The sequence below is a fragment of the Giraffa tippelskirchi genome, chromosome 8 (assembly GCF_054371585.1).
Source record: "Giraffa tippelskirchi isolate mGirTip1 chromosome 8, T2T-mGirTip1v1.2.pri, whole genome shotgun sequence".
NCBI classification, from domain to species: domain Eukaryota; kingdom Metazoa; phylum Chordata; class Mammalia; order Artiodactyla; family Giraffidae; genus Giraffa; species Giraffa tippelskirchi.
In genome coordinates this window covers 3,352,863-3,367,805 of record NC_137282.1, presented here as the reverse complement: position 1 = coordinate 3,367,805, position 14,943 = coordinate 3,352,863, and the positions used below count along the sequence as shown (strand labels likewise).

Genomic DNA, 14,943 nt, shown 5'->3' with positions numbered 1-14,943 from the left:
AGGAGACTGTGGACCCTGCAGGAGCCCACTTTTTTTCTGGGCATCGCAGCCCCTCCACCTGTGGGGTGAGGAATGAAATCTGGGGGTCCAACTGTGCAAATTCCTTCCAAGTAGGAATTGTCTGGTTTTTGCTTTTAAGTCTCTGTGCCTCAGTGCTCAGCATGTGCCTGGCATATGGTAGGGATGCAATAAATCTGATGGATGAATGGGTGGGTCAGTACATGAGTTGGTGAGTGAATGCAGGAAGGAAGTGGAGAAGGTGGGCAGCTGCTCTCCCTCGGCCCTGCCTTGCGGCTTTCCAGATGGTTCAGTGGTAAGGAATCTACCTGCAATGCAGGAGACCCGAGTTCGATCCCCAGATAGGGAAGATCCCCTGGAGGAGGGTATGGCAACCCACTCCGATGTTCTTGCCCGGAGAATCCCGCGGACAGAGGAGCCTGGAGGGCTTCTGAAGAGTCAGATATGACTGAGTGCGCTCACACCAGTCTGGCCCTGCCCATCCTCAAGCTCCTTGCAGCAGTCTTCAAGGGCCTGCTTTCACAACTGAGCATCCCTGGGAGGGCTCACTGTGACATTTCTCAGCCTTTGCAAATATGTTGATGTGGGATTTTAGGAAAAGGCTTTCCTCCCGTTTGCCATAGTCAGTAACACTGTAGGTAAACCAGCTTCCTAAGCTGAGTTCTCTGTTCTTTTGAATATTCACAAATCGTCTGTCCTTTAAGGGTATTGTCTCCAGGAGCAAGGAGGCTTTGCCTTAGAAAGCTCAAGGAACGTCTGAAGCAGAGAGATCACAGAATCTTCGCACTGAAAGGTCTTTGGGTGTGACATTTTTTTCCCTGGCAAGGATGGAATCATCTGGTCAGGGCCATGTGGCCCCTACAACCTGGAGACTGTGTGTGTGTCTGTGTGTGTGTGCACCTGGAAATGGTACTTATTTATTTTTGAAAATTTTAAATGAATTTTTGTTGGCGTATAGCTAACCTGGAGACTTTCGCTCTGGGAAGGGCTAGTGGCAAGCAGAACTGAGACAAAGACGCGCCTGAACTGAGAGGGGGCTCGTGGACTTGGGCTCGCCGCTTGTCATGTCTTTGTGGGAGAAACTTAAAGCCCTCAGCCGGCTCTTCAGTTGACAACCAAGGGGAAGCAAGACAGGGGTCCCAGCCACGCCGCTTCCCCGCCAGCCCTGCAGCCAGCGGTCATCAGCGCACCCCCATCATGAACCCCTCTGCTTCCACCCGCAGCCTCCGACCATTTGCACCTACAAATTCCGAGTGAGATCAGGTGGCGGCTCTGCCCCGAGCCCTGCAGTGGCTTCCCGGCTCTGAGCAGAATCTGACCCGACATCGACACGGTCCCGTGTGGCGTGGCATTCTCTGCCAGCCTTCTAATCCATCTCCTGCCTCTTTGCCCCCAGTCTCTCCACTCCTGCTGCCCTGTTCCCACCCCAGGCTCCGCCCCACCTCACCCCCTCACTGCTCAGATGTCTTACCTGGTCCACCCAAAAGCAGGAACCTGGCCCCAAACCCTGCCCCACTCTCTACCCCCATGCATGCACGCGTGCTAAGTCGCTTCAGTTGTGTCTGACTCTTAGCGACCCCATGGACTGTAGCCCACCAGGCTTCTCTGTCCATGGGATTCTCCAGGCAAGAATACTGGGGTGGGGTGCCATGCCCTCCTCCAGGGCATCTTCCTGACCCAGGGATTGAACCGGCTCTCTTACGTCTCTTGCATTGGCAGGCGGGTTCTTTACCACTAGTGCCACCTGGGAAGCCCTCTCTGCCCCCAAACCTGCTTTATTCTGCTTCATTGCATCTCTCACCACACGACACTTGATATATTTGTTTCTCTATCTTTTTCCCAACTAGAATAGAAGCTCCCTGAGAACAAGGATGCTTGCTCAGTTTACTGCTGTGGTCCAGTGCCTAGAACCTTGCTTGGATTCCAATTTTCTTTTTTAAGTGAATATTGAATGAATCTTAAAGAACAACAATGGTATGATTTTATTATACCATTTTTATACCATTACCATTTTTCCAATTCAATGTTACTCTCTATTTTTTTTTATTACAGTGTTTTTCATTTCAAAGGAAAATCAGACTCAGAAGGAGTAGGCAGTTGTAAATCGATTCTGAAATGTCATAAAACATGAAATGATTCTTTCCATTTGCTCCACAAACAAGGCTCAGGAACAGTGGCCATCTGACTCTGCCCCATGCGCCTGGGTTTCCTGGGTTATTTTAAGGAAGACCAGAGAGCCCGAGTTGGTGTACAGGAGGGCATTTGGCATTGTTTTTCACGTTTAGCTGCAGGACTGTAGGACCGGGTATGAGGACTAAAGTTTAAGTGCAAAGGTTCAAAACATTCAGGGGGTTGAGAGATGACTTTTCTCAATTTGATTTAAAGAAAAACTTTTTGAAAATTCACAATTTCGTGTAAAACTCATAATAACAGATAGGTTGTGTTTGGTTTTCGTGCATGCTAAGTCGCTTCAGTCGTGTCCGACTCTTTGAGACCCTGTGAACCGTAGCCCACCCGAGTCCTCTGTCCATGGGATTCTCCAGGCGTGGATACTAGAGTGGGTTGCCACGCCCTTCTCCAGGGGATCTTACCGCCCCAGGGTCTGAACCTGCGGCTCCATGTCTCCTGCTTTGGCAGGTGGGTTCCTCACCACTCGCGTCACCTGGGAAGCCCGTGTTTTGGTTTAGCCTGTTTAAAAACCTTGTCTAGAACTTCCCTGGTGGCCCAGTGGCTAAGACTCCGAGCTCCCAATGCAGGGGCCCGGGGTTTGATCCCTGGTCAGGGAACTAGATCCCACATGCTGCAACTAACACCCAGTACAGCCAAATAAGCGAGTAAAAATAAATGCATAAAGAAAAATTGTCTAAGTTCACTGACAATACAGCAATGCACTGGCCTGACAATTTCCTTTCCACCTTTATATGTATTAAGTCTACCTTTTAATTTCATGAATGGCATCTGTCAAGCTACCAGCCCAAGAAAAAGGGAGCGTATTTATTTCATGAGCGGATGTTATGTCTCTGAAATGACCCTTCACAACCTCAGTCAAGCCCCCAGGTCAATATTTCTCAAACTTTAAGAGGCGGAAGAAATCACCTAGGGAATGCTGTTCAACGTGTGTGGATTCCTGGGCGCCACGCAGCGAGACTCGGATGCCTTATATTTGGGGAGGGGGCGGTGGGGGGAGGCCGAGAGGGGGGCTGGTGAAGCCGGTGCCCTGGAGTGGGGTGCAGCAGAGTTCCCAGAGAGCCCGGACCCCCTCACAGTGGACCACGCCGCCTGACAACACAGACTCTACCCATAGCCTCCTTAGAGGTTCTGAGGCCGTGACAGCTCTTCTGGAATGTTCTCCGGGGAACCAACTGAGGGATCACCCCAGAAAGGAGGGCAGACCGGGGACTGAGGAGAAGCAAACACCTCGAGATACAGCACTTTAATAGAGACTGACTCGGAAGCCGCTGACATTTTGCGAACTCTCTTTGGCAATTATCAAAAGATAGTTCTTGTTAATCTTGTCAAGACAAGCTTTCAGATGATAGATTGATAAGGACACCTCCTTTTAACATTTGAGACTGTCTTGAACTTGCCGCATCAATTATAGTGGCCCCTGTGGACCCGTTCTGGTTTTTTACTGCTCGTTTCTGATGCTAGGACAGTGACCCGGAGCTGACTGCAGCTCATCCATCAGAGACGTCCAGTGGCTGATTTCAGGGGGTCTGGGGAAACCATCCTGCAAACCGTACACCCTGAGGGCTACTATAGCCTGTGAAGCTTCCTCAGTTAATACTTGCGATGGGAGTGAAAGTGTTAGTCCCTCAGTCACCTTCAACTCTTTGCTTCCCTATAGACTGTAGCCTGCCAGGCTCCTCTGTCATGGGATTCTCCAGGAGAGAATACTGGAGTGGGTTGCCATGCCCTCGTCCAGGGGATCTTCCTGACCCAGGGATCGAACCTGGGTCTCCTGCATTGCAGGTGGATTCTTTACTGGATGGGGGTGGTATAGAGTTTATGTTGGCTTTCTCCCCATGAATCCTGTCTTCTGTTTTCATTGTTTTAAAAATGCATATATCATGCAGAGACATTCCTTGTTCAAAACAAACAAAACACAAGCATTTAAGTCAAAACAGAAAATCCCTACAACCCTTTCCCTGGTCTAGATCCACACACAGAACCCCACGCTTCTAGGCTGGGTCATGTCATTCCAGACCATTTTTGAAGAGTTTAAAAAAATGTCCTTTAGGCCAGGGAAAGGAATAGATGTTCACTTCACTCCCCAGAGGGCTTTCCTTGTGGCTCAGCTGGTAAAGAATCTGCCTGTAATGTGGGAGGCCTGGGTTCAATCCCTGGGTTGGGAAGATCCTCTGGAGAAGGGAAAGGCTACCCACTCCCGTATTCTGGCCTGGAGAATTCCATGGACTGTATAGTCCATGCGGTTGCAAAGAGTTGGACACGACTGAGCCACTTTCACTTTGTTCCCAGAGCTTTGGCCGAACCAACCTCCCCCCTTTCTCTCTCAGAGACCTGAATGGCTTTGGGAAGTCGGGACAGCTTCGTTCCGCTCCGTGGCACCCCCCACATAGCCGTCAACCTGCTGCACTCGAGTCACTGAGGATCTACTCTCTCAGCTTACTGTCTTCCTCTCCATCTGACTCCCGTCCCCATTCTGGGTCATTTCAACACCACATCAGGGGTTCTTAGTTCCCTGACCTGTCAGTAACTTGTTCCCCGTCCCCAGCATCCATCTCCCATCGCAGCTTTGTCTTGGCAGCACCAGTCACGGTACCCAACGCCAACCACAGACACTGCTCTCGGACCAACACCTCCCTCCCGCCTTCCCCAGCTGCCTTTTGCTTGGTTGCTTCTTTCTCTTGCTTGGACATACAAGCCCTTTTCCTTTTCCAGGTGTTTGCTCTTACTTTTCTTCAACTTAAGTGGATCTTCTTACAGCTCCTCACTTTGCTGGATTGTTCTCTGGTTCAGTGTCTCCTAAAGATGCCCCCTCTCCTGGGAAGCCTTCCCTTCCCCGCTCTCTGTCTTTAACACCCTCTTGTCTCTTTCCCAGAGCTCATCACAGTCTGTGGTTGTCTTGCTGTGTATTGTTTTATGTAGGATGAGAACTCTTAGGGTTTTCTCTCTCAGTGACACAGTGAAGTTTTCTTAAGTTAAAAGAATCCTAATGATGCAAATGAACTTCTTTATGAAATAGAAATAGACTCACAGACATAAAAAACCAGCTTATGGTTATCAAAGGGGAGCGGGGAGGATAAATTAGGAGCTGGGATTAGCACACACACACACTGCTACACATAAAACAGGGAAACAAGGACCTCCTGGGGGGGGGGGTGTCGGAGCTCTCCTCAAAGTCTTATAATAATCTATAATGGAAGATAATGTAAAAATGAATATATGTAGCTATGTATGTATGTAGAAGGGCTTCCCTGGTGGCTCAGATGGTAAAGAATCTGCCTGCAGTGCAGGAGACCCACGTTTGATCCCTGGGTGGGAAAGATCCCCTGGAGAAGGAAAAGGCTACCCACTCCAGTATTCTGGCCTAGAGAATTCCACGGACTATTTAGTCCATGGGGTCGCAAAGAGCCAAACATGACAGAGCGACTTTCACTTCACTTCACCCACTCCAGGATTCTTGCCTGCAGAATTCCAAGAACTTCAGAGCCTTCGGGCTGCCGTCCATGGGGTTGCAGAGAGTTGGACAGGACTGAGGACTAACAACTTCACTTTTTCATGTATGTATAAATGAATCATTTTGCTACACATCTGAAGGCAGCACAACACTGTAAATCAACTATACTTCAATAAAAACACTTTAAAAACCACTGGGAAAAAAAATTCCAGCTTCAGGATTCAAATGAAATTACTTAGTGGGAATGCCTGTTGGTCCATTTCTGACACAGAGGTCCCACCCAAAGCCTCCCTACACAGCGGTCCTCTTAGCCTCACCCTGGGCTTCTGGAGCCCTGGAAGTGCTGACAGGGCTACTTGGATTAAAGACCCCACCCCGCAAACGGACCCAGAATTTCTGAGGCCTGACCTCCCTGAGGAGTTTTGTAGAATAACTGTCTGGAGGGGAGGAGGCAGGCATGTCCCGGGGAGGTCTCATGTTTCCATGTCCACAGAATCTGCAGAGTGCCTGGCACCGAACAGGCAACACAAACACCTCTCAAATTTGGCAGTTGGCTTTATGCCCACGTTTGCAGATTTGTGAGCACAATAAAAGTTATTCTCAGCCACTGTTTTATGGTCGTTTTTATGCAGTCTTACACAACAAGATCAGATATATTGAGGTTCCATGGGCCTCAGAGTCACTCGAGAGAAAGCAGGTCTCACAGGGGAAAAAATAGGGGTGGGGTGGGGAGGGATTCCTGGGCCCCAGGGGAGGGACGGGGAGCTGCCAGGGATGCAGGTACGGGCGGGCAGGGCAGCCTGGGTCTGCGGCGGGCAAACAGGTGCATGAGGTGCCGAGCGCAGGCCGACAAAGGGAGAGGGGCCCATTGAGGCTCACAGAGCCAGGGAAGCCGTGAGTCACTTACCCCCAGTGGAGAGGCTCTGCCTGGTCCATTTCTGTCAGAGTCGCCAACATTTATTAAACCTTTTCTATGTGCCAGCCACGTGAGAGTCCTTTGCAAACACGATCTCTAATCCTTGCACTCTAAGAGTAGGTGTTATTTTTTCCCTTTTACTTCAGTCGTGGGGAAACTGAGGCTAGGAGACTTGAAACAGCCTGCCAGAGGTCACGGAAATCGGAAGTGGCAAAATCAGGGCTCAAAGAGGACCCTGTTCAGTGACCAAACCACTGTTCTTGCTGATTCCCGTGACGGGTTACTATCAAGTCTGAGCCTCAGGCCCCTCCTTGTACAATGGAGTGGTGCTGGCTCTCGTCCCGCGGAGAGGAGAAATAAAATAAGACTCATTAGACCAAGACTGTCTGGTATGACAGCCACTATCCACACGTGGCTGGTCTGAACCCAGACATGCTCTCAGTGTAAAATCCATACCAGGTTTCAGAGTCTCGGTAAAAAGAAGGATGGCCATGACCGTTAAGCCCATGGAACCTGAATATATCTGGTCTCATAAAAATGACTGCAAAAAATGACCATTAAACTTGGTGAAAAAAAAGATGGTAAATTGTCTCAATAATTTTTTCTATTGATTCCAAGTTGAAGTGATAATATTGGGCTAAAACTATGCCATTAAGGTTGATTTTTGCCTGTTCCTTTTTACTTTTTAAAACGTGGCTGCTGGACAAACTATCATAGATGTGGTTTGCATTCTGTTTCCTGTAGACGGCTCCCAGTTAAACTCCCTCGCGTGGGACTATTAAGGGGTGGCCAAGACAGCTCAGCTTGGCACAGCCCGTATCACAAACTTGCAATTCTACCATTTCTCTTATCTCCTCGGATTGGATACTTTTCCTCTATAACCTCGCTGAATCCTCACAAGAGCCATTCTGTAGTTTGGTGATGGTTAAAAAAAAAAATTCTTTCCCGTGTTTGTGGGTCTTCTTTCTCCTCGTGTACCTGCCTGCAATCTGTGATGCGAGCTCACTGTGAAGAGCGCCCGTGGGCTTTTCCAAAGGGCCACAAGCAGAGGGCGGCTGGGAGGACAGCGGCAGGCTGCTTCCGAGAGGGGAGCGCGCGTGCGTGCTGGGAGGGGACCGGCTGCGGCGTGGTCCCTGGCGGGAGCAAGGCCTGGCTGCCTGCCGCTGAAGGTTAGCCCGAAGGGGTTGGTGCAGGTGCCCAGGGCCCGGTGGCACCTGCTGGCCTCTGAGAGGAGAGCTGCCTCCTGCCCACCTGGGGATTGCGTGCGTGTGTGCTCAGTCATGTCTGACTCGCTGAGACCCCACAGACTGCAGCCCGCCAGGCTCCTCCGTCTGGGGGATTCTCCAGGCAAGAACACTGGAGTGGGTTGCAGTTTCCCACTCCAGGGGATCTTCCCGCCCCAGGGATCGAACCTGAGTCTCTTGCGTCTCCTGCACTGGCAGGTGGGTTCTTTGTGGAGGGCTGCCTACTGCTCCACGCAGACCTGAGTCCTTCCTACAAATCAGACGAGCCCCCAGATGCTCCCGTCAGGATTGCCACGACAGACTTCAAGGCATGCCCCGTGCGAAAGCAGATTTTAATGTAAAACAGAGATTTGTACCTAAAATGGATCTTCCCACGATCTGAGATAGCAATAACGTTCCAAAAACCCAGAACCCCATATCCCTTCCTTCTTCAAAGAGTCTTGCAGAGTTGGGTGCCTTCTGTTAAATGATAAGAGGGGACACTGCTCCGGTTTATATGTTCAAGATACTGACTCTAACTCTGTCACTCGGAGAACAAAGTGGTCTTTTCTGGAATGAATCATGCCTTACAGAAAAAAGTCACATGCGTTCCTTGGGAACCTTGCAAACTCACCCCCAGTCCCACAGGGACAGAGGATAATGATTTCGTGTTGTCGGCTGCTTACTCCCTAGGGGTTCTGAAACACGGCTTTTCCTTTGAAAGGAAAGATGCCTCACTTTTTTTTTTCTAAAAGCCATCACATGGCTCTCCATGGCATGGTTTGGCCCTGGCACCCACCACAAAGACATCTGTGTGTCCTTTGGGGCTGTGTGCCAGGCACACAGACTGCCCAGACTTTCTGCCCATCTTCTGTACAGAGGGCAAAGCCCCAGCTTCTGCCAGCTCAAGGCCACCGGAAGGCTGTCTGGGAACAGAGACAGGCTTGCTGCTGTCGCTGGGTGTGACCTCAGGCCTCCACGCCCTCTGGCTGCCTGGCTCCCAGCATCAGGTACTGCGAGGTTGGAAAGGCCTGGACAGGCAGCTTCATTTGACAGACAAAGGGACCATGTGTGGCCTGCCAAGTGTGTGATCCGGGCTAACCAGGAACGTCTTCTTTGCTGGGAGAGCCTTGAAGGTGGTGACTGCTTTTTTTTTTACCAAATGTTTATTTGTTTGGCTTCGGCAGGTCTTAGTTGCAGCATGTGATCTATCTAGTTGTGGCGTGTGGGATCCAGTCCCCTGACCAGGGGTTGAACCCAGGACCCCTGCACTGGGAGTGCAGAGGCTTAGACCATCCTAGGCCAGAGGTGGAGCTGGGAAGGCCAGTGGGAACAGTCCCTATCTGTGTACTGGGAATCGAGGGTAGGGGAAGATGCCCTTGCTCCCTGACTGGCCTCAGAGGACCTGCACAAGTTCTGGCGGGAGAAGGATGGAAGGGTGGAGAGATGAGCTTTCATTTTTCATGGGTGTCGCACACACAGGTGTATTTCACATAGAGAACACAGCGCGCCTTAAAAGTTTCATACATGCAATCATTTCTATGTGATTATTTCTGGTCGCCCCCTGCCTCGACCCCCGCACCGTGTGGCCTGTGGGATCTTAGTTCCCCAACCAGGGATTCTGGGGTCCTAACCCCTGGACCGCCATGGGAGTCCCTACGAGATGATTTCTGGATGGGTATCGTGAGTGATTTCTTTCTTTTACTGTGCTGTATTCTACCTTTTCTACGGTGAGTATATAGGACTTAAATAGTACAAAATAAGAGCTGCTTTTAAAACTACATCAAAGCTGACAGATTTAGAAAAGTAACCAGACCTGTGAGAAGGCAGGTTGAGAGCAAATAAGCGTTTTTTACATTTGAAAGGTGGTGACTTAAAATGCCCATTGACCCCTCCCTTCCCGGGGCTGTTTACTTGTCTCTTTTGTCAGGTACACGGTGGTTGTTTTGCCCGTCTTTTCTAGAAAAAGTCATGGAAAACATGACTGACCTGTGCGTTTATTCCAAGCTGCTGTCCAGTTGTTAGAAACTCAGCCTACATTCTGTTAAGTGATTTAATTTATCTATATACGCATACACACATATATATCATGCAGTAAAATAGGTAATTTTATAGTAAAATCAACCTGAAATTATGAAAACCAAGCAAATAATAGAGTGGGACCCTCTCAAATATCTGAGCCACGTGCACATTGCTCTTAGCTCCTCAATGTATTACCATTCTTCTGGCACTCAGAATGAACAGAGGGACGCAGCGTGAGAAATACTTGCGAGTTGCACAAGAGACCTGTTTTTGTCAGTACGCTCTTTTCCCCTCCTTTAGACAATTCACATGGAAGACAATGAAGATTAGTCACATAAGGGAAAATGAATAGATGAAAACTAGTCTGTTTACAGGCACACGGCAGCCCTTTAACCCACCTAGGTGGGACTCAGTATACTCTCAGTTCCTTTTAAGTTTTATTCCAACAATTCAAAGAGTCAGTCCACTAAAAATATTAAACTTACAGAGAAATTATTGATCATTTTAAAAGCACACAGTATTGAAACGGTTTTTACAACAAAACTCTGTGCATTGGCCTGTTTACAATTATTTCAGTTCTTTGCTCAATCCAGTGGAATATTCTAAACCAAACAGTCCTACTGTTTGCAAGAGGTTTAACAAGTGCTTGGTTTCCACGGCCATCCTGACTATACATCCGTCCTTGGTTTTCGTCCGGTCGCTCAGTCGTGTCTGACTCTTTGCGACCCCATGGACCGCAGCACACCAGGCCTCCCTGTCCTTCACCATCTTCTGGAACTTGCTCAAACTCATGTCCATTGAGTTGGTGATGCCATCCAACCATCTCATCCTCTGTGGTCCCCTTCTCCTCCTGCCTTCAATCTTACCCAGTATCAGGGTGTTTTATGCTTCCAGCTATAAAATTGATAAAAGAAGTAGCTAATATAATGGACACAATCACGCCTCCAGAATTTGGAGACTTTGAGACTTGTCACCCCAACAAAACAATGAGCTCTTTGAAGGCAGGGACTATCTTAAATCATTATATATATATACATTTATATATATGGCTTTATATTCTCCCTAGACTAAACAGGGGCCTTCCCAGGTGGCTCAGTGGTGAAAGGTCCGCCTGCCAAAGCAGGAGCCGCAGGAGACATGGGTTCGATGCCTGGGTTGGGGAGATCCCCTGGAGGAGGGCATGGCAACCTACTTCAGTATTCTTGGACAGCGGAGACTGGTGGGCTACAGTCCATGGGGTCAGACATGATTGAGCAACTAAGCATGCACACATGCAGACTAAATAGAGACTGAATAAATGAATGGCAAAAATAGCACCTGGCACCAAAAAATCATTTTGTGAATTACTAGTTTTTCTAGGCATTAAAAACACCATACACTATTATTAAACGCAAAGAGAAAAATGGTAGCTTTAGAATGGAGAGAGCTGGCAGACAGTGCCTGAAACAAGTGATTAAAGTGAACATCAGGGACTTCCCTGGTGGTCCAGTGGCTAAGACTGTGCTCCCAATACAGGGGATCCGGGTTCGATCCCTGGTCAGGGAACTAGCTCCCACATGCGACAACTAAAGATCACATGAGCCACAACTAAAGATCCAGAGCAAACAAATAAATAAATATGACAAAAAGTAGATGCTGTCAGTAAGGGGACAAATGGACATGGTGCCTTGAGAAGGACAGCATCACCTCCAGGGTATTCCCGACAAAGGTACACAACCTGAATCAAGTCACAAGGCAATGTGAGACAGACTCTTATCAAGAGAAAAGCTGCAAAGAAAACAGCAGGCCCCGGCTCTTCAGAAATAGCAAAGACCACACACAGAGAAAAAAGGAGCTATAGATGATTATCACCCTAAGTAAGTCAGAGACAATACAGTATCACTAACATGTGAAATCTAAACATGATACAAATGAACTTATTTACAAAACAAAAACAGACTCACAGACTTAGAAAACAAACTACCAGAGGGGCAAGGTGGGGAGGGATAAAGTAAAAGTTCAGGATGAACAGATAAGACACTCCTACATATAAACTAGGTAACCAGCAAGGACCTACTGTATAGCACAGGGAGCTGTATTCAACCCCTTGTATTAGGTTGGTGCCAGTGTAACTGGCTTTGGACCGTGAATTTTAAATCATTGCTACTAGGCTCAAACACATCTTTATTCATCAAAATAGGAACCAGTACCATCAACACATTTTTGCCAACAAAAAATAACTTTGTTTATTCCCATAGTGTAAAAATCTGTGCTTCAGGATTCCATGAACTCTTGGAAAGCATTTTCTGCTTCCTGTTGGTCATGGGAGAGTTTTCCCTGCAAAAAAGTTGTCAAGATGCTTGAAGATGTGGTTGTCGGGTGGCGAGAGTTCAGGTGAATATGGCGGGTGAGGCAAGATCGTGGGCCAATCCATTCAACTTATGAAACACTGATTGTGCTACGTGCAGTCAAGTGTCGGATGGAGAGAACCAGGCCCTCTCCGAGGACCAATGCCGGCTGCAGGCATTGCGGTTTTCGGTGCATCTCATCGACGTGCTGAGCATACTTCTCAGAGGGAATAGTTTCACCAGGATTCAGAAAGCTGGAGTGGATCAGAACGGCAGGAGACCACCAGTGACCAGGACCTTATTTTGGTGCAAGTTTGGCTTTGGACGTGCTTTGGAGCTTCTTCTCAGTCCAACCACTGAGCTGGTCATTGCCAGCTGTGTAAAATCCACTTTTTGTCGCACATCACAATCTGATTGAAAATGGTTTGTGGTTGTTTTGTAGAATAAGAGAAGATGACACTTCAAAAGGACAATTTTTTGACTTGTGATCAGCTGAGGAGGCACCCACTTACCAAGCCTTTTCACCTTTCCAATTTGCTTCAAATGCTGAATGACTGTAGAAAGGTCGACACTGAGTTCTTTGGCAATTTCTCGTGTAGGTGTAAGAATATCAGCTTCGATGATCCTCTCAGTGGGTCACTGTCAGCTTCTGACGGAGACCGGCCGGTCTCCGCGCTGGTCGTCTTCAAGGCTCTCGTCTCCTTTGCAAAACGTCTTGAACCACAACTGCACTGTACACTCGTTAGCAGTTCCTGGGCCAAGCGTGTTGATGCTGCAAGTTGTCTCCACTGTTTTACAACCCATTTTGAACTTGAGTAAGAAAAGCTCTCAATTTGTTTTTGTCTAACATCATTTCCCTAGTCTAAAATAAATATAAAATAAACAGCTAGTAATAAGTCATTAGCAAAAAAACATGAATTGAGAAATGCACATTAAAATGATGTATAACATAACCACATTTATTTAAGAATGTAATCCAATATCAAACAGCAAAGTTTAACAATGCAAAACCCTAATTACTTTTGCACTAACCTGATAATAACCTATAATGGAAAAGAATCTGAGAAAGTCTATATATATACGTTATTACTGAATCCCTTTGCTGTACACCTGAAGCTAACACAAAATTGTAAATTTATACTTCAATAAAAAGTAAATTTACACTTTAATAAAAAGAAATAATTTTTTAAAAAGACGTGAAGGTTGAGAGAATGTTCCAGATTAAAGGAGAGCAAAGAGACTTGACAACTCATGCATTATGTAATCCTGGATCCAGCACTGGGAGGAAAATTGCTGTAAATGACATCATTGGGAAATTGGCAAAATTTGATTGTGGACTGTAGCTTAGGTATTAGTATGGCATAATATTAAATTTTCTGAATTTGATAATTTTACTGGAGTTACATAAGCTGTCTTTGTTCTTAGGGGATACATGCTGAACTATTTAGATGGCATAAATGGTTCAGAGACAGAAAAAAACAGAATCCCATAAGTTTTAGCACAATTTTAAAAATTGAGCTGAAACTCCCCTAACATAAAGTTGCCCATGGAAGAGCGTACAATTCAAGGACAGTTAACAGAGTCACAGGTCCAGGTACCCACCACCTCTCTCCGGTTGCAAGTCGCTTTCATCATCTCAAAACAAAACCTCAAGGACTTCTCTGTCATCCAGTGGTTGAGACTCCGCAACTCCACTGCCAGGATCTTGGGTTTGGCCCCTGGTCAGGGAACTAAGTTCCCACATGGCAGGTGGTGTGGCCAGAAAACCAAAACAACAGCAACAGCAACCAAAACACCCCTGCCGCCCATGAAGCAGTCCCTGTCCCTTTCCATCTTCCCTGCGTCGCTGGTATATATTTTCTACATTTATGAATCTATCTATTCTGGAGTTCCTGCAAATGGAATCATACAATATGTGGATTTATATGTCTGGTTTCTTTTTTTTTTTTACTTACTTACTAAGTGTCTTTGAGGTCCATTCCCATAGCAGCATTTATCAGAACGTCAGTCCTTGTCTTGGCTGACTGATATCCGCTGTACACAGAGACCACATTTTGCTTATCCACTTGTCCATTAATGGATGCTTGTGTTGTTTTCCCCCTTTGGCTGCTGTGAGTAACACTGCTATGTGTTCAAGTCCCTGTTTTCACTTGTGGAATATACCTAGGGGTAGAGCTGCCGGGCCCTATGGTAAATGGAGGCTTCACTTTTGAAAGAAACTGCCAAAGCGTGTTTTCAAAGGGGCTGAGTCATTTTCCTACGTGTCCTGTTCTTACAGCTCTTCTCAGAGTTTGAAATTATTTCAAAGTAAAAAGTTAAAAAAAAAAAAATAGTGTGTGCACCCAGGCGGAAAGGAAAGGAAACCAAAGTTCAGGGAAGTGGGAAGGGCCGAGAGCTTATCCCCACCGAGCAGACAGGCATGGAGGCCGGGAGGGTGAGAGGCAGGTGGGGCAGCTCGAGGGGAGATTCCAGAGTGGAAACTTCTGTCGGGGCTGACACAGTCTGAAGTGCTAGCCCAGCACTTCCAGGACCAGAAACCCAGCCCCGGGAACATGGAGGGTGCACTGGCCCCACTGGCGGGGGGTGGGGGGAGGTGCGCTCCCCCCCTGCGGGTGCACGCAGGCTGAGTGAGCTTGCACCGATACTGACTTTCACACATGCTCATCCGTGGGCACTGCCGTTTGCACCGATACTGACTTTCACACATGGGCATCCGTGGGCACTGCCGTTTCCCCTGCAGAAAACTGCCTGGGTGTCGGGCTGCTGGGACCCTCATGGGTAGAAAGAGGGTAAAGT

The 14,943-nt window shown here is 47.8% G+C and overlaps 1 long non-coding RNA gene across 1 annotated transcript; it reads left to right on the top strand.

Annotated features, from left to right (window-relative positions):
- Nucleotides 1-8,806: 8,806 nt before the first annotated feature.
- On the top strand, nucleotides 8,807-13,540 carry LOC145517702 (uncharacterized). Its single transcript, XR_014062274.1, has 2 exons — nucleotides 8,807-8,934; nucleotides 12,058-13,540. It is a non-coding gene; the product is annotated as an uncharacterized LOC145517702 (long non-coding RNA).
- The last annotated feature ends 1,403 nt before the right edge of the window (nucleotides 13,541-14,943 follow it).